Raw genomic sequence first — 19,078 nt, 5'->3', positions numbered from 1 at the left:
GTAGTGAGAGAAAAAATACTGCTGTCATTTTTTAACAGCTGGTGTTAGTGTATAGTACAGAGAGCTTGCTGAATATAAACAAGAAAGATGATCTCCTGTACAAACTACATACTGTTTATGTGGTTGTATATAGTGGTGACAACAAGCAGTAATTTCAAAGATACTGTGTAAGATCTCATGCAATTTGCTGTGAAAAATAATGATATATTACTTGAACACCATTTAAACCACCACTGAACAAAAAGGTGTTATTATGAACTTATAAGGTGAAATCTTATAAGTATTGTCATTCTTATAATAGCACTCTGATTACTATTTGGAATTGCAATTATATAAAAGGAAACCAAGGTCTTTGTAATAATAGTTAAGGAATATTGATTTTTTAGCAGAAAGCATTATTATGTAAGTGATGCAGTGATGGCTTAAAGGATAGGTAATATCTATGACTATTTTACAAATAAGGTTGATTTATTAATAAAGTTATAGATTAGATTATTTCTCCACTGTGGAGGATGAGAATATGTAGAATAGAGAATGACGTTTCCATTAAAAGGTCAATATCACCTAAGTGCATCTATTGCAGAGAGGTGACAGAACAAGAGAAAATTGTTTCACCCTCCAAATGATTCTATCTATGACCCCTGGGTAATGATCTCTTCAAATACCTACTTGGAATATATATTCATTTTTCATTCATTTGTCTGTCAACAAATGATTATTGAATATCTCACACATGTACTGTTCTAGGTGTGGAGGATACAGCAGTGAACAAGTCAATGTTCCTACTCTTATCAGATAATAAACAAGTGGAACCAACAAATTCAGATGTCAACTGTCATGAAGAAAATAAAAGAGAATAACAATGTAGAGAAGTTTAAGAGTTAGGAAGGGGACACGTGTTAGATTGGGTAATCTGAAAATGATCTTTCTTAGGAGGTATCATTTGAATTGGTGCCCAAATGATGGGTGGGAAGTATCTGTGATGAGCATTCCAAGCCTAGATAATAGCAAATACAAAGTCCATAAGCCAAGAATAAACATAATATGTTTAAGGAGCAGAGGAAGCCCACTGAAACACAAGGAGGAAATGGAAGAGTGGCAAAAGAAAAGTCAAGAGAGGCAGGCAGGACTAGATGGGTCATGTGAGGCCTTATAGTCATGCCAAGATGTTTCATTTTAAGTTCCATTGGAAGCCATTGGTATGTTTTAAGCTAAAACAAAACAAAACAAAACAAAACAAACAAACAAACAAACAACAAAAAAAACAAGCAAATGAAAAACATCATAGTCTGATTTATATCTAAAAAAAAAAAAAACAATTTAGTTAAGCGTTTTTACCAAGAAATGTCAGAAAAAGTATCAGGAAACATGGGGTGAGAAAGTGGTGAATATAGCTTTATTGGATGGATGCAGCTATAGAATATAGCTATATATACCTAGGGAGCGTTACTCTATGAATAATTAACAAACATTGGAGAGAGAATAGCAAATTTATTTCTTGAAACAAGTCATTTCCTAGAGCAAAGAAAGATTCAATATTTGTTTTATTATCACCTCAGTATCTTCCCACATAGTTATGACTCTCTAACCTCTAAACCTGAAAACTGTTTCTCTATTTTCCAAGGAGCTCTTGACATATTGAGCTTTTTCAGATAGCATATTAACATAACTTGGCCAATATCTCCCTTTCAAATTGCATTACTACAGATTAAATAGCACTGATATGAATGTTTACAGCTTCATAAAATCAACTGTGTCATGTACAATGGGAGCTATGGTTGCCTGCATATTGTAATATTATTGCATTACAGGAAGATAATTGATTTGCTTAAAATGTTGCAACAGTAAACCATTTCTCAGAAAAGATTGCTGCTTAACCAAGATCACACCAAAGTCAATATAGAAAGACAATTCAAAGAAATTAAATTCTGATCTGTTTTGCAAAGTAGGCTGGTCATGTTACATGAGGATGGATTAGACAATGTAAATGATTCAGCATGGTCAAACCATTATGAATCATTTCTGTTATGACAGATTCAGGTTTATAATTAAAATCTAACCTGAAGAGAATAAAAACTGTTGAGTATAAAGATGTCAAAATCTCTTGTAGGAGCATAGCATAAATGTGTGAGGTAAGAGACATCACAGATCTTACATTGACATTCCAGTATACTTATGTTTCTTTTGTTGAAAACTAGAATTATGAGGGCTAGCCCCTGACCGGAGAGAAACAGGTTAGAAAAGTCACTGTACTGACAATTTTATTCTTAGTCATTAACCAATAGTCTGTATTGGGTAATAGATAAACACAATTGCTTATTACAGTAGCTTGGAAAAAATAAATTCATAGTGTTTATCTGTATTATTTCCATTATGTTCATGTAAATATCTTTAGAGATGTCAACTAGATGATAGTTGCAATCTGAAAATTCATTAATCTTAAGAGATGATCATATCAACACCATTCGTTTCACAATTAAAGAGGAGCAGTTAAATAGTTCAGAAGTAGAGTTTGAAGAGTTCAAGATGTAGCCATGATTGGGACTCATTTTCCCAGGTGCATTTTTGGCTTCTTCCTGCTCACTGGATTACAATGCATGAACTAAATAAATAAACTCCATTACTCTTAAGGACAGGCAGTCAAGCCATCAATGTATATGCCTAACCAAACACTCCTCAGTCTAAAAAATGACAAGAATTAGCTATATTATTTAAAAGATACATTTTCATTACTATGATCAAGTTAGAAGACAGAAGAGTTATTTTAACAAGTTACTATAATTCATTTTGTTTTATATTTTCCTAGCATGGATAGGATTAGTCTTTTAAGTAATATCAGAGCATAGATAAAGCGGTGTTATTTTCTGACATGAAGAATGAGTTGTTCATATGCAAAGACGAATATACCTTTTTACTCTCAATAGAGCAATGAATCACTCTTTCATATTAATGAATTTTCTCTAGAACAACATGCTATCTTTTCCAGGACCCCTAATAACTAATGATATAAATTTTAAAAACAGCTGTGTAGGATTAGAAGAGAAGGTGACAGCCTACAGTCAAAAAAAAATTATAAAAGTGGGGCATATGCAGAGATTAAACATATGAAGTTCACCTTACTAGCTCAGTGCCTGAATAAACTGAGTTTCTTGCCCTCAGAGAGTCAAGACTTGACTTAACCACAGTCATGTCTAAGACGACAATGTAGATTAACAAGATAGAAAATAACTCCAAAGTTCGATAATACTGGCTAACATTTTCATTGAAAACAAAACCTCAAGAAAATTTCAATATTAGAATTGTTTTCTTGAAAATTGTTGATTAACACTTTCATAATTTTTTAGTGTATAAAAGATAGAGCATATTTCATGTAAAGCAAGAAAGCAAGTTTCCTTCATTTTTTTTTTTTCTTATAAGTATATGTAATAAAATTACAACTGTTCGTATCTTTTCATGAGAACTAAATGCTAAAAGGAAGCAATCTCTATTTTGGCACACAGGTGCATTTATGTACGTGTACGTAAATGCTATTTACAAGTTTAATAACTTAAATGAAGTTAACAGGTATATTTTTACATGGCATCAAATTTTAAACATATAAGTATCAGAATCTCCTATTCAAATAAGGACACCATTAACTGATATTGTCATAAATGGCTACTGCTACATGACTCTTTTAGTCACTTGAAATCTCTTCTGCTCAGGATGAAGTCCATCTGGCCATTATCCTATTTCTCTTCATTGTAGCGATTCAGGTTTGAGGGTTTTGGTACCTAATAGCTTGCCTGCCTCTATCATGGAGTTGCTCTGTGATTGTGAGTGACATCCTAATTTTCATTTATCATTTGCCAAGAAAACAGATCTAATGTTTGTTTTCTTCCCAAGTTAATGTTCTAAGAGATTTAAATGTATGCATATAATTTTTTTCTGATTAGTTAAGTTTCTAACTATACACGTTATATCTGAAAGTAATTGGAGCAAGCAATATTTCATCTAGAGTGGCTAGTCATTCTCTCTCTCACACACACAAAATTTATCATGACTTTATTAGGTTCCAAAACAAAGGCATGTATTTTCAACCACTTTCTGAACCAGAATAAAGAGAATTTCGGGGTAGTCTTTCAAAGAGCAGATGTTCTGAATGCATGAAACACATCTATATATATATTAGAGTCTATTGGAGCTGTTCAGTGAGAGTTTAGACGAGAGTTCAGATAAACACCAATCAGAGACTATGGAATGGTAAATAAAATTGTGCTAATTAATGAAAGGTATCGGATACATCTAAAACTATTTTAAAGCTTATGTGACTTACTTTCAGATTTCTATTTCTATTGAAAGATTTACACCATTCCCTTATATATTCATTCGACTATCAAAACATTACAAAGGCTTTTGAGAGCTGATTTTTACTTTTTAAAAGACTGTTAATGAAATAATCCAATGGGAGAAACATTGGGTAGTTTTTTGGGAGTACCTAAATCTGTCTTGCTATGAGCATATTAATTTCAAACTCTCTCTCACACAAAACAAATCATCATTCCTGAGGTCTACATAAGGCAATATCTTTCCAACTTAACACACACAGGACAGAAAACAGAATTGTATAAATATAAAAGTTCCGGTCAAGGTCTCATTTGTACTTACCGCCTATTTTGTACAAGAATAATATACCCTGAGATAGGGAGCTTTTTACTTGTGGTTGGCAGTTGCCCAGAGGCTGAAAACTATAAAAGGGAAGAGGGAATGTTGTACTGCATTTTAATTCCCTTCAGATTTCAAATACAGCATTTCTTTTTAATCCTAGATCCAGGGCACTTCAGGGCATGGGGCTGAGAAAGAAAATCTATGACCTCCTCATGGAAAAACTATACTTTCAATTTTTTTTTTTCACTTCTTTTTTGTCTCTTGGTGATTTGGTATATCTTTTTGGAACACCAACTCTTTTCCTTTAGGTTCTAAAATTAGTTTCTAGCATTATGACTTCTCTTTTCAAAGCCAGGGTTGTTTTTAACTTTTATTCAGCTATCAATGCCTGCCGAGCCTCCCTCACATAGCTCTGTGCCTTCCAAACATTTTTACTAGTTCATCTTCTAATATTTATCTGACTGTTCTATTTTCTGGTACATGACTCTGCTTAGTATCTGCTGGTAACACTTTAAATATGCAGGCTTGACTGAGGAGACCTCTCCGTGACCTGCAGTTCTGGGTCCATGTTTTCCAATACATCTCTCTGGAAGTAATCTATTTTCACAGTAGTTGTTGAATACTTCCCTTTCAACTCTTTATGCACACAAAATCTAGTGAAAGTTACTGTCTATAAACTCTGTATATGGTATTAGTTAATGGCTAAAATAAAAGCTGCCACAGAGAAATATAATGGGTAATACCTAGACTATTACTGTTTTCGTAAATATGTTAGAGCTCAGGGAGATGAGATTCTGGGCTTTCCTGTGAGCTTTTTCTACTCAAGGGGACTGCCACGTCTAAGATTTCTGAAATTGAAAGGGTAGTAAAAAAGATGTCAGCAAATTGGACTGAGATGTAGGATTGAGGCTTTTTCAATGTTTTAGTGAAAAAGTAGGGCAAATTAATTGAAATCAAAATAAAAGGAAGGCTCTTTTCTGTAGAATAAACTATTCCCCAGGAGAAAGTCTGATACTTTTACACAAAAAATCTCCATGCCTTTACATGCCTCAAAGTAGCAATTTAATATATTACCATCTTGAAAATTTTAATGATGCCCCAATAGTCTAAAAAGCTTAATGAATTTCCAACAGTATCTATTTCATTACTTCAAAAAACACTTGGACAAATTTTTAAGAAACTTCTGTTAGATGTGAAAGTTTGAGCAGTTCTGAAATATGCCTCTATATCTATAATTGTTAATACTGTATCAACATGGACAATTGCTTAGCCTAAATATATACTTATTACTTAAACAAAATTTATTCATTTATATATACCAAGTTATGATTTCACAATAAAACAACATACACAGAAATAAAACTCTCAATATAAATGCAAGATTATTTAAAATTCAGTGTTACAATATGGCTTTATAAATAGTAAATGTTAAAGATGGAATATATTGAACTACATTTGATCCAAAAGCACAACTCTTCAAAACTTTTATTTAAATCTTCATTTTATGAATTAGGAATAATGTTTCATAAATGGTAGTTTAATTACCTTAAGTCATTTTAAACATTTGATCTTTCATTACTATAACCTGAATGTTGACCTATTAGTTTTCACCACTTTTATCTAATGGCTAGAGTTCGAAGATATGTGAAATATCACTAAATTAAGTTAAAATTTCAGAAAGTGTAAATGATCATTCTAGTGGAGAAACTTAAGAAAACATTTTTTTACAAAATTTATGTCAACTTTATTTGCAACTAGATTTTTTTTTTTTTCCTGAAATGAGTACAATAGTTTTCCCATTAATGTTAGCTTTAACTTGTAGTTGCTAAATAGGCTCTTGCTTTTTTCTGGAGAACATTATAACCTTGCATATTGAGATTATAAAAAATGTTTTATAAATGCTCTCCTGAAACTAATGTTGACTCAATAATTAGGGAAGTAGAAGTAATGAGACAGAAGTTTAACACCCAGATAGCAGAAGTAAGGACAATATAAATTATCAATAAAATAAAACACTGTTTTCTAGAAGTCTATGGGAGTGTCAAGTTTCACATCTAATAATATCCTAGCACAACTTCTCAAAGCAAATTGCTAAAGATGCTGATTAGATGCTCCACTAGAAGTTGAGAAGTTTATTTTGGGAAGCACATTGAACACTATGAGACTTATTTGATCAACACTGTAACAGAACTACTGGCAACTTAAGAAGTAAATTGAAGAAAAGATGAAATTATTTTCTTCTCTCATGCCATAGAAGGAGGAACAATGTGAGTACAAATTATAAGTCTGACATTTAATTAGAATCTATGAAAATATACCATCAAAGTATCTGTGCCAGAGACCAGGAAATTAAACTGTCAGGAGGACACATATTTCTGAAATAGAATATCTTGTCACCAGTTCTCTTTGTACCCATCCTCTTACTATAATCTGTAATTGAGAAAATGAGAATGAAAAAAAAATAGGAAAAATAAAACCACTACTTATCAAGTGAAACTAGTAAATGATTGTTTCAAAGGTAAAAACAGCAAACTGGTAGATAAGAGCACATTCCGTCTTGTCTGAAACATTTCTTTATCATAGAATTAGAGAAAATTAAGTTCTTTGAGTACACTATGGATTCATTTGGATGTAATTTAATTTATAGACATGTGAGAAATACATGTGGGTAAAATTTAATAAATGCAACTATATAAATTAAGAGAGAATATACATAAAGAGTTTTGTTACTTTTCTCCATGGTTTATAGAGATATTAAATAAATAAAAAGAATAGTAGGATGCGGCAAAATTATTTTGGAGCTATGAAAATAGTTGATATTCAAATACTCAACATGAGTAAAGAAAGTGAAAGAAGTAACTAGATTACATTGGCTTTTGATCATCTATCTCTACGTGGACAAATATGAATCAAGGTTTTCAAAAGGGAAAAAGAGACTAACTGCTTAATAATTGTTTTATAATGTAAAGAACATTACTCAAAGAAAACTGATTTGAATTTATATTCTGTTTAAAGCTGTGTAACTTTAGGTAAACCACCTGATCTATTTGAATATATTTTCTTAATTATAAAGTATAAATATTTATTGCCACTCTATGTATCTCACAGAATTTCAATGAATTTAAGATTGTATAGTCACAAGCATTTTGAGAATTATCACATTCATGGTGATATTATTTCCACTATGATAAAAAATCAAACTGAGAAAGAATGAGTTTTCTGATACATGGAAGTGTTCTAGGACCTCATTTTTCTATACTGGGGAAGGGGCTTGTGTAGACAGATTAGGCAGACTTCACTCAACAGATGTATACCTTTCAAATGCCCTAACGATATCTTTGCAGAATTTCATCCCAAACACTGTGTCTCATAAACACTAAACATCCACTCTCCATTATAAAAGCCTCTAAAATAGAAGCTTTCTAAAAAAAAAAAAAAAAAAAAAAAAAAAAAAAAAAAAAAAAAATGTGTCTTGTGTCCTAAAATCTACTCAAAATACTCTATTTTCTCTCTCTTAGTCTTTCGTTAAATTTTAATGGCTCATGCTGATACATTAATTTATTTCTGTGTCTACTAGACATACATATTCATGTATACATGTTCATATACATAAAATGAAAAGGAATCTTGTATGTTTGTGCAAGGAGTTTATATAACCACTATTTGCCTGCTATTCTGAGCATGATTTCTGCAGGCTCTAGTATCTCAGAGAATCCCAAAGAACATTTAGTGTTAAACAGCACAAAAAGGGAAAAGTATATTATATAGTAATTTGATATGTCCATTTGTTTTCAGTTATGATTACTATGTGAACTTTATTTCAAAAAATTTCCCTTTTTAGCTTGTTTAGTAAATGACAAGAATATGATTGGTAAAGGGCAAAGCTTTAACAACCCTTTCCTGGAATCACTGCTAAATAGCCTTTTTAGCTTTTCTTAATTCAGCCAGATCATTACTCTGTACTTTGGAAACCTATTACAACAAAGTTATGAACCTCAGATCATTCAGACTTTAGAAGTATGCTTCGTTTCAAACACTTAATACAGATAAGCCAATGATGAATCCATATTTACTTACAAATTGTGTCTTTCATTCAATTAGTCTTGTGGATTAGAGAAAAAGACACACTGAAGGAATATTTTCCAGAAGCAACTGTTTTGGAATAAGATTTCAGTGGCCACATATACATATATTCAATAAGCTGCATGGTTTTTGTACTGAAAGTTTAATTATAAAAGGAATACATTTGAGGAGTTATAAGCATACAAGAATTATGATCAAAACAGTAAATAAATTATCAATGATTATATGATGCCAACATTCCCGAGTTCAAACACAAGCAGTGTTTGAAAATCACAAATTTGGTGCACAAAGATAGTGGTGTTTCAGTAAGCTGTTCTCAAAGATTTAGGTCAGGACATTGACTACTATAGGATTGAATGTGTCTCCAGCATTTAGAGAAATGGAGGCAACATAGATATTATGATTCAGCTTTCCCTCAGATCATTTTAATCTGCTGTTAAAATAGGCATATTTTTAAAGCAAAATTAATGACATGAATTACACTGTGTACGTTATCACACCACTACATTTTCTTTTCTGATTTTCTTATATCATATAAATTATTTCATTATTTCTATTTTCAAATTCTCTATTTTTTTTTAAATTTTCCCAGTCAAAACCCATAAAAAATTTCATGTTTCTATTTCCTAAATTTCTGAGCATATTTGACCTTTAAAGTCAAAGCCTATGAAGAATATTTGCTATTTCTATCTTCTAATTCAGGTGATGGTTGGAGGATTAGACCAGGGATCTGCAAACCTTTCCTCTAACAAGCCAGATCATAACTATTTCAGGATTTGTAGGTCATACATTCTTTATTGCAGCTATTCAACCCTGCATTATAGCATGAAAGTAGAAAAAGACAATATAAAATTGAATAAAAATGATCCCATTCTGATAAAACTTTATTTATGAATGCTTAAATTTAAATTTCTTGAAATTCCATGTGTCAAGGAATCTCTTAATTTTTTTTCAAACATCCAAAAATGTAAAAACCATAGGCCTTTAAAATGCAAGGCACAGGACAGATTTGGGCAGCAGATCATAGTTGCCAAGTGCTAGTTTAGACAACACAACATTACAGAAATTAAATGAGACTTCCAGATCAAAAATAAAAAGTATGTTACTATACCAAGAGTATTCTTAGAAAAAAATAATATATGCTAGAGATAAGTTAAACTAGGCTACTTAATTAATGAAATGAGATTTAAATCTTGCTTTTTGCTTAATAGACCACCAATTTATCACATATATTACTTTGCTTAATCCTCTTTTCCTAAAGACAAAGAAATGGAGACTCAAAAGCATTAAGCAATATACCCCAAATCACAAAACTAATATCTACCACAAATCTAGGAGGAGAATAAAGCCCAAATCCTGTAAAAATTTAACACATGTTGGGGAGTATGCAAGTCATTTTTGTATAAGAACCACAAAAATGTTATGCCCTCCCATTGACTGACATATACAAAATCGGTCCCTTTCAAAGATTATCATTATGAACAGATACATTTATAAGTGTATTAGAATGTACTCTTTAATTTAGATTTTAAAGAGAAATTCAAATGTACTCATACATGTATTTATAGTTATTACTTGGATTCTTTATACTTTTTCCAAATTTCCTGTTAAAACTCTCCTGTGCTCATAGATTAAGTTGTCAATACCACTCTTCTGAATGTAATATTAAAATAATATGTCAGAGATGGTGAATCATTCTATAATCTTAGTTCTCACAAAGATAAGTATTTGTTCTTTAGTATATAAAGAACACCATGGCAGTTGGCATAAAATGAAAATAAAATATATACAGAACATCCTATGAAGTTGTTCAAAACATAACATCAAAAAGCATATATTCAATATAACACTTTAGAATTTCAAGACAATCATTCAAGTTGAATCCTTCCCTGAAAAAAATATATTTTGAGTGCAAAGCATAAGACACAAGTCTACCTAGTCTTTAAATACTAAAAAGAATGGGAGAATTATTACAATCTAGATAATATTTATTCCTTCTTCAGTTACTATCTAGGTCCCCAATATTTTTTTATTTTGGGATAGATGTATAATCAAGTAAGTAGACTCTGCCATCCAGTCCCTTGTCTTTTGTTGAGAAAGATATGCAAACAGATTTAGGTTACAATTTTGACATGCTTTGGAAAAACACAGATGACCAGGTCTGCTTGTGGCCCTCAGATAAAATGACATTTGATATATGTCCTAAAAACAGTAACTTTGAAAGACCTGTTTAACTTAAAATCTTCACAGTTATAATAGTTACCACAATATCCTATGTCTGGCAGTTTCATAAAATGTTTGTTGTTGGTGAAAATAACCATGTCAAATTTTATCTCTTTTGCCTCGTTTTATTATAACCATTCACACATTCAGATTGAGCAAAATCTTGATAGTTCAAATTTAATTCTCAGTCTTGGATATTCAATAATACACATGTTGTGAGTGTTAGAATTTAAACAAGATCTACTTGTTCTTCCTTGCACTCTATAATGTGAAGTTATCATGTAGTACTTCTGTGGCTAAAATAAATAAATATATACTATATTATTTTTTTAAGAAATGGAATAGAATATATAGAGATACTTAAAAATGGTCAAAGGTAATGACAGAGAGCTTTCTGTGTAAAATAATTAGGATGATAATACCCATCTTTCAAAATTGTTCTCAAGATTAAATACAATAATTTAATTTTAAAAATATGGATTCTCATACCTAATAGGCATTACATGTTTTTTAGTATCAACTTCACATTTAGGGAGCATATTAAAGATATCTCTTTAAACCTTTTAGCATTTTTTAACTTAAGATTTTGTGGCTAAAAATATGTTGTTTATCTTCACACAATCTTTAAACAATGACTTTCTGAAATGTTATATTTATCTCTACTGTAATGAATTTCTACCATACCTCTGATAAAAGAGGTTGGTATGCTTCATTTTTTTTTTCAATAAGAAGACATTATAAAAAGTAAGATCCTCTATTATAGTATAATGTGAAATATAATTTTGCTAATCATATAAAGGTCTACTATTAAAAGAGAATTAGCAGTGAATTTGGAGGAGGTAGAGCATCTTTAAACTCTTCTATTTCTCTCATTTGAAGGCAGGAAAGTGGGGAAAGACCTTTTTTAATTGAGTTAGACTAGCTCTGCTAACCAGCCTCACTCCCTCCTAACACCTTTTTGCAGTCTGCTGAAAACAAGGACTTACATGGAAAAGGTTAAAATCCCCAGATTACCATTCAGGTATTAAAATAGAATGAGGTAGTTCTTTATGTACTGATAAAGAAATACTTCCAAGCAACTTTATTAAGTTAAAAAAAAAAAAAGATTATAGAACAGTGTGTACATTTTTTACCATGTGAGTAAAGACTAAAGATATTTATTACTCATATATGCATTAACTATCCCTATAAGAAAAGGTAAGAGTCTGGGGAAGAGTCTGGATATTCAAGGAGGTGTTATAGAGATGTGACAAGAGAACATCAGAGACATTGCATTGATGGCTTTGAAAATGGAGGAAAAGCAGGGAAATAAATTCCCCCCTTGGTCTTCCAGAAAGGAATATAGCCCTGCTTGCACCTTGATTTTAGCCTAGTGAGATTTGTACTGAACTTCTGACTTAATAAACAGTAAATATTGCATATATTGCTTAAGCCACTAAGTTTGCGGTAGTTTGTTACAGCACCGATAGAAAATAAATATAGGTAGGCATTTCAGTGAAGCCTGTCCAGCTCTAGTAAGACCCACTATCCCAAACTCCAAAGCTAGGAAATTTCTACTCTATGCTGACCATGACCCTATTAAGATCTTATAAACTTATAAATTATCATTTAATTTATCTCACTATCCTTGTCAAGTTTTTGTTACTTGCAGTCAACAACCCTCTGTTCTACAAGTCATCTGAACACCATCTTACAGCTAACAAAATGCATGCTCAGATAGTTTAAATGATTTAAGCTATCAAAAAGAAAGTAAATTGAGGAGTATAATTTAAACTCAAGCTAACTCTTGATCCTAAGTACATGTATCCCCTCAGAAGTGTTTTGTCTCCTGTACAGTCACCTGCTCTACCTGTATCACAGATTTCATTTTCTCTTGGCTCTTTTACTACCTTATTATTCTATCAATTTCCCCCTTTAGCAAGGTTTTATTTTGGTGTTACTCTCATTCAGTGTCTTCACCACATTAATTCAGCCACCCTAAATATATATTGAGTGTCTTCTATTTGTGGGAAATTATATATCACTTGCTAGATATACAGGAAAGAGAGCAGAGCCCATTTCCTAAGCAGAACACTTCTCTCTTGAAAATTAGCACCGAGGCCCAAAGCACCAAATTTAATAACCTATCCTCAGTATTTCTCTTTGTTGTCAAAAGTCCAATATCCCTTATTTCCTAATGGCTCCCAAACGGAATTCTGCAGTTCTGACTTCTTTTGTTGTCTTAGTTTGAATTTCTAATACTCTCTTGGGTATATTCCCATAGTTGCCCTATAGGTAGTACAAACAAAACTCATTCAAAACTCCAATAACTCACAAATTGGTTCTTTACCCAGTGTTTTTTTATTAGTAGTATTATCTTTCAGCATGGACTAGGTTATCTTAGAGGTATTTTAAATGAATTTCTCTTCCTACAGTGCTATCGATTTCATCACTGTATCGTCTCTCAGATCAATACAAAATCCTTACATCCTCACTTCTAATGCTTTGGTTCCAGCTCTTAATTTCTATTTTTCAAAACTTCTACAGCAGCCTAATAACTGGTCTCTGAATTTGTATTAATTCATTCTTCTCACATTGCAAGCAAAGATAGTCTTTTAAAACAATTATCCGAGCATATATTTTTTTCAACACAAAATTATTTAATGATTCCTGTTGCCAACAAAATAATATCCTCATTCTTTAGCCTACCTTTAAGTTTCTTTGTAAGTAGGTCCAAGGTAATTTTTCTGACCTATCTCATAGCATTCTCACATTCATAAATCTGCATCTACTCCAATCACCAAAGACTACTCAGCATTTTCAAGTACAATGGATTCTCAAGACTCTGCTTTGCCTCTTGTATTCCATCTAGCTGGTACACTACCTCTCCTTCTTCACCTTTCCTGGATGATCACCTTCATGCTTTTCTTAAAGACTCTCCCTTTAAAATCTACCTTGATTCTTTTGATGTAATTAATCCTTCATCCATTAATTGTAATAACTATGGCTCAAAAACATGGTTCTTGTCTGCAAAAGACTTGTTTAGTAGAGACATAGAAATGAAAAATTACATTCTAATATGATGAAATATATTTTCTAAAAGTCAGTTTTTATTAGAAACTATGAAAACAAAAGGAGGTGGATATGGTCCCTAGCTCTGGAAAGAACAAGGAAGACTTTACAGAAAGATTATATTTACTTTTATGTGTTCTATATATGTGAAGAAACAAAAGTTTCAAAGTCATAGAGAAGTCTGTACTTGAAACTCAGCTATGATATATATTAGCTATGTAGCTTTAGGCAAATTATTTTATCTTTCCTAAACTCAATTTCATCATCTGTAAAACAGTGATAATAATATGCACCTTTTAGGTTGTTATGAGATTTCAATGAAACGTTGCTTTACAAGCATCTAGATTAGTGCTCAAAAACGTGTTTGTTTTCATTACTGTTATATTCATAATCGTGATCATTTTTTTACTGTGAGTGAAGGATGACTGGGAATTAAATAGATGGATAAAATGGAGGAGGCTCTGTTTCAAGCAGCAAGTGCAAAGGCACTCAGGAATAATGCTGAATTAGATGTGGATTAGATAGGGTCATGCTTCGAAGCCATATATCTTGCTTCTGAAATGCTTACTTGGTTGCTAACTTCCCAAAAGACACGCTGACCATTGATTTTTTCCTTTTTTTTTTTGGTCTTTTTCTCAATGTTAGTATACTGCTGAGATAACAAAATTCAATGAAACCTTTCAATTCAGTATTTCCAATGAAGATCTCTGACCTAGGGTAGGATTTCCTTGGTATAAGACCCCAGACTTGTTCTGCCTGAGTGTTAATCCATATCACCATGTTGATTTAGTAAATCATTTTGTTTGGGTACTATCAGGTGTCTTTTTTTATATAGGTGCATGTATAAATACTGTTTGGTGATGGTGCACATGGTATTGCTGAATTTATGTGGTTGCTTGTGGCAACAAAGAGCTAACATTTTCTGATTGCATGTCCTTAGACCTTATAAATGTCTATCCAGTCTTTAAAAGAATGTTGAACAATTTCTTGAAAGATGAAAAATTTGATATCTTTTGAAGCACTGATGGGTTAAAAAAGAATCAAATAAAAAACAAACAAACAAACACGATAGCATGCAGTTGGAAAAATAGTCATCAACTATAGCAGTAGGTCATGGTTTAATCAATGAACTCTCAAATCATGTACTTGAGAAAGATATAATAGCACATAGTAACTGAAGAATGTGTTATGTAAAACACATTGCTTCATTTAGAAGAAGAAATATAGTAGGATAGCTAAGAGCACAAACTTTGGAATTATAACAAAGTTTCAATTCTGTATTCTGTTACTTGGTACTTATAAGATCTTGAGCACCAACTCTCAGTATCCACATAACCCAAAATGGGCATAATAATAATGTAAACCTAAGGAAGTATCTGTGAGAATAAAATGAGAAACTATACATTAAGCCCTTAGAATCTGGCGCAGAGTAAGCCCTCAATATTTGCTAATTCTATAATTGAGGCAATATGCACGGAATAGAATACTATTGTATTATCTATACATTTAACAAAAAGCAATAACTATGATTATTAAAACTTGCTTTTTGATAAATTCCCGAGAGAAAGAAATTAACCCTATCTGATGAGTGATCTCATCAGATGCCAATTCCCAGGTGGCTAACAAGATATTTGTGTTTAGATTAAGTATTTCCAAACCCTTCACACTTTTTTTCCCAACAATCTCACATCTTTCCTTTGATATGGATATTTTAGTTAATATTTTACAGTGTAGTAGAGAGCTACTTGCAATTCATTCCTCTAAATTCTTGTTTTTTCCTTCTTATTCTATTCTCTTTCATTCTCTCCCTCTCTCTCTCTCTCTCTCTCTCTCTCTCTCTCTCTCTCTCTCTCTCTCTCTCTAATCTAATGGTTCAGTGAGGAAGATGCAAAAAAAAAAAAAAAAAAGACATCCGCATCATTTTCCTATTTCTCAAATAAGGGCTGTTTCTGAGAATAGGAACGGAGATTTACTTTAGTAATAAGAAAAAAACAATTACACTGCTTTTCCTTTGTAGCTACTCTTTTAACCAAGAAGTTTTTTGTTTGTTTGTAATTTTTACTAACAAAAGTGTGAAAAAAATACTGGCGAGTGGCTTGACCATTTTTGAACACTTATTTACTTTATAAGTTAATAAATTCACAAGTTTACTTTTTCATATTTAATTTATGGACATTTCTTTCCAGAAGACTTGAAGATGCATTTTTCTTTCTCCTTTCAGTTATATCTTTAACTTTAGCAAAAATCTTTTATTAGCTTTCTCTTTTTCTATGTAACTTGATTCCTATTGTTTTTCTTAAACTTTAGCTAGCCTCAGTAGGTATTGTTTGAGCACTTCAATACAGGGAGAAAGTTCATCATTTCTTTATATAAACAAATAAGAAAACCTTTCTTTCTTATCATATGTAACTACCTTTAAGTGTAAAAATTTGAGTTAGAACCTACACAACATACTTATACAGATATTTTGTCATCAGCTATATGTGTTTTATGTTTGGCTTTAATTGAAGCTTCTTATTCAACTCTATCTGTCAAACTCTAAGTTATCAAGCTTATCTCTGAATGGTGAGATTATAAGCAGTTTTTATTTATTTATTTTTGTATTTTTTCAATATCCATATATTACTTTAGTAATAAGAAAAAAAACAAAGGAAGGCGAATTTTTAAAAATTTGTGTTTTTAAAATTTCCTGAAATTCTTTGGAATTGAATCTTTTTCATTTCACTTTCTGGGATATATTCTTTATATTGACTTTTCAATCTTTTTAATTTACCATATGTAGAAATATTGTCATTTCTAAATAGATTTAATTTCCTCTACTAGAAAAAGTATCAGATGCAAATTAATTTTGGAATTTCTCACAATATTTTATAGAGTAGTTCTCAAAAATATGGTAATATAGAAAAGAATAAACCTAGATTTTGAATTAGTGGCTCTATATTATCTAAAAGCTTCAAATTACCCTTTAATAGAGATATTTTTGGTTACTCCTTCAACCTCTCCTCTCCCTAATTTTCTACTTGTTTAATTAGATATCTCATCCATTTTATTTTTTTCTACATTGACATCCCATCTTTTTTCAAAATCTCTCGATAACTTAAAAAAAAAAAACATTGAATTTAAATAAGGTAGTTTAGACCATTAAAATTAGAGTGCACTATCTACCTCCTCTAACAACTTATCTCTGTATCCCATTCATTCTATAAAATTCTAGAACAAGTTCTAACCCACATTTCTCACTTGAAGTGCTTTATAATTAGGATCTATTATATGAGGTACTTTATTAATTCGACTTTTTAGAATATAATTTTACTGAAATAAAACATTTATCAATATATTATCTGAGTAGATACAGAAATATGCTTCCTATCAATATGAAACACACACATTGAATAAGTACATTTTACCAGGAAACATGATGCAAAATATTTTTATATTATTTTAAAGCTTCCGTGATAGAGACAGGAAAGTTATTATGGTTTATGATCTTAGCCATTATGTAAAAATATTATATAAATATTTTATAGTTTATTTATTATTAATAAAGGTGTACTTGAACACTACTAACTGTGAAACATGAAATAATAAATGTATAGACAACAAATTTTGAGAAGCATTTTTGTTTTTTGTATTTTTGTCCTTTTGTTTTGTTTTGTTTTTTGTTTAGTGTGGTTTCCAATAGGCTAAGGGTAATTCATGGACAATAGATACTATAAAAATAGTTTCTCCAAGTCTTCTATTTCTAAAAACTCAAGAAATGAGATTGCTATATACTAGATTTAGCTCTTGATTACCCATTGTAGAAACAAATAAGTACCAAGTTTGTACCAAATTTTTCTGTTAAATGAATTAATTTTATTGACTTTTTATTAAGAATCTGTATCAAAAGTCTCTAAAAAATCACTAAAATACAAATTTACTGGTTAAAAAAATTTTGGCAAATTTAAAAAGATAAAAAGTATCTGTATTATTTTCCCTGGAATATATTCGAACCTAAACTACACCATACTTATATTTGATTACAACACTTCTAAATGTGTGGAAAGCAACTACTGAGATTCAACCCCCCCCCCACACACACACAATTTTTGATTCCCAAAGTTTGCCTCATTAAAAATACGTAAGTAAAAATGAAAATTCCATGGGAAGATACTGGTTCTTTCAACTGTGGATTGTTATATCTTAATACTCTCATTTAATGAAAATGACAAACATCACACTATTTTCAGAAATATTTCTGTTTTTTTTTTTGGGGTGGGGGTAATGGATTTTGTGCACTTGTAATTAATAAGAACTTAAAATTAAAATGTCTCTGCCTCTGAAATAGTTCATTATTTGACTGTTGGCACCAACTGGGCTTCCAATGTATTTTATAATTACTGTGATTCTAATCACAGTGTGATAGTTAATACAAAATGTTAAGTCTTTCTTTTTCTTAATATGAATATCAGTAATTCATTAGAAACCTATTATCAGGACAACTATGTTCCTATTATTTGTTTCTTTCTGAAAATTTTAATATCATCGCTATCAAAGAAACTAATTAGGCCAGAGGACAAAGATCAGTTTTTATTTCTCCAAACTGTACTTAAATCCTATATTGGTGTCATGAATTATCTTTGGTAAAAAATGACAATTTCTTCATTCCTAAGCACTTGCTCGAAGTCCAAAGGTCCAGCATCTCTGAATGGCACGATATGCACTCTCACATTGTATTAAAATGGAATGATTTTCTATGATTTTCTATGAATCTAAGTATTTATAACATGTTTAAGATACTTTGTAGACTCAGAATTTAATCTGAAGTAATAATATAATCATTGTAGAAATAATGATAAAGGGAATTAAAGGTTATCTACTTGATTAACCATCAAAATATAGTGAACACATAATAATTTTAACATGTGCTTATTATTTATGTCATTTTATAAATTCCCTTTGTAGTAATGTTTTTCTTGATAAAATGCTGCCTTCAGTTAACTCACTTAAAAAATAAGTATGTATGGGATTATGAGAAAAATGCATTCTGGGATTGGGAGTGGTAGAGGTATGGCAGTATTTGGAAAAGAGGAGG

General features: G+C 31.0%; 1 protein-coding gene and 1 long non-coding RNA gene across 5 annotated transcripts in view; one reads left to right on the top strand and one right to left on the bottom strand.

Annotated features, from left to right (window-relative positions):
* Positions 1-19,078, bottom strand: part of LRP1B (LDL receptor related protein 1B) — a 1,622,137-nt gene that overhangs the window by 1,075,967 nt on the left and 527,092 nt on the right. The window lies entirely within an intron of this gene.
* LOC107505931 overlaps positions 6,128-19,078 on the top strand; it is a 139,392-nt gene continuing 126,441 nt past the window's right edge. The window contains exon 1 of the long non-coding RNA XR_001595811.2: positions 6,128-6,914. This is a non-coding gene — a long non-coding RNA (uncharacterized LOC107505931). The remainder of the gene's footprint in view (positions 6,915-19,078) is intronic.

This window comes from Rousettus aegyptiacus, unplaced genomic scaffold (assembly GCF_014176215.1).
Source record: "Rousettus aegyptiacus isolate mRouAeg1 unplaced genomic scaffold, mRouAeg1.p scaffold_m13_p_2, whole genome shotgun sequence".
Classification (NCBI taxonomy): Eukaryota; Metazoa; Chordata; class Mammalia; order Chiroptera; family Pteropodidae; genus Rousettus; species Rousettus aegyptiacus.
This window is presented reverse-complemented; position numbering and strand designations above follow the sequence as displayed.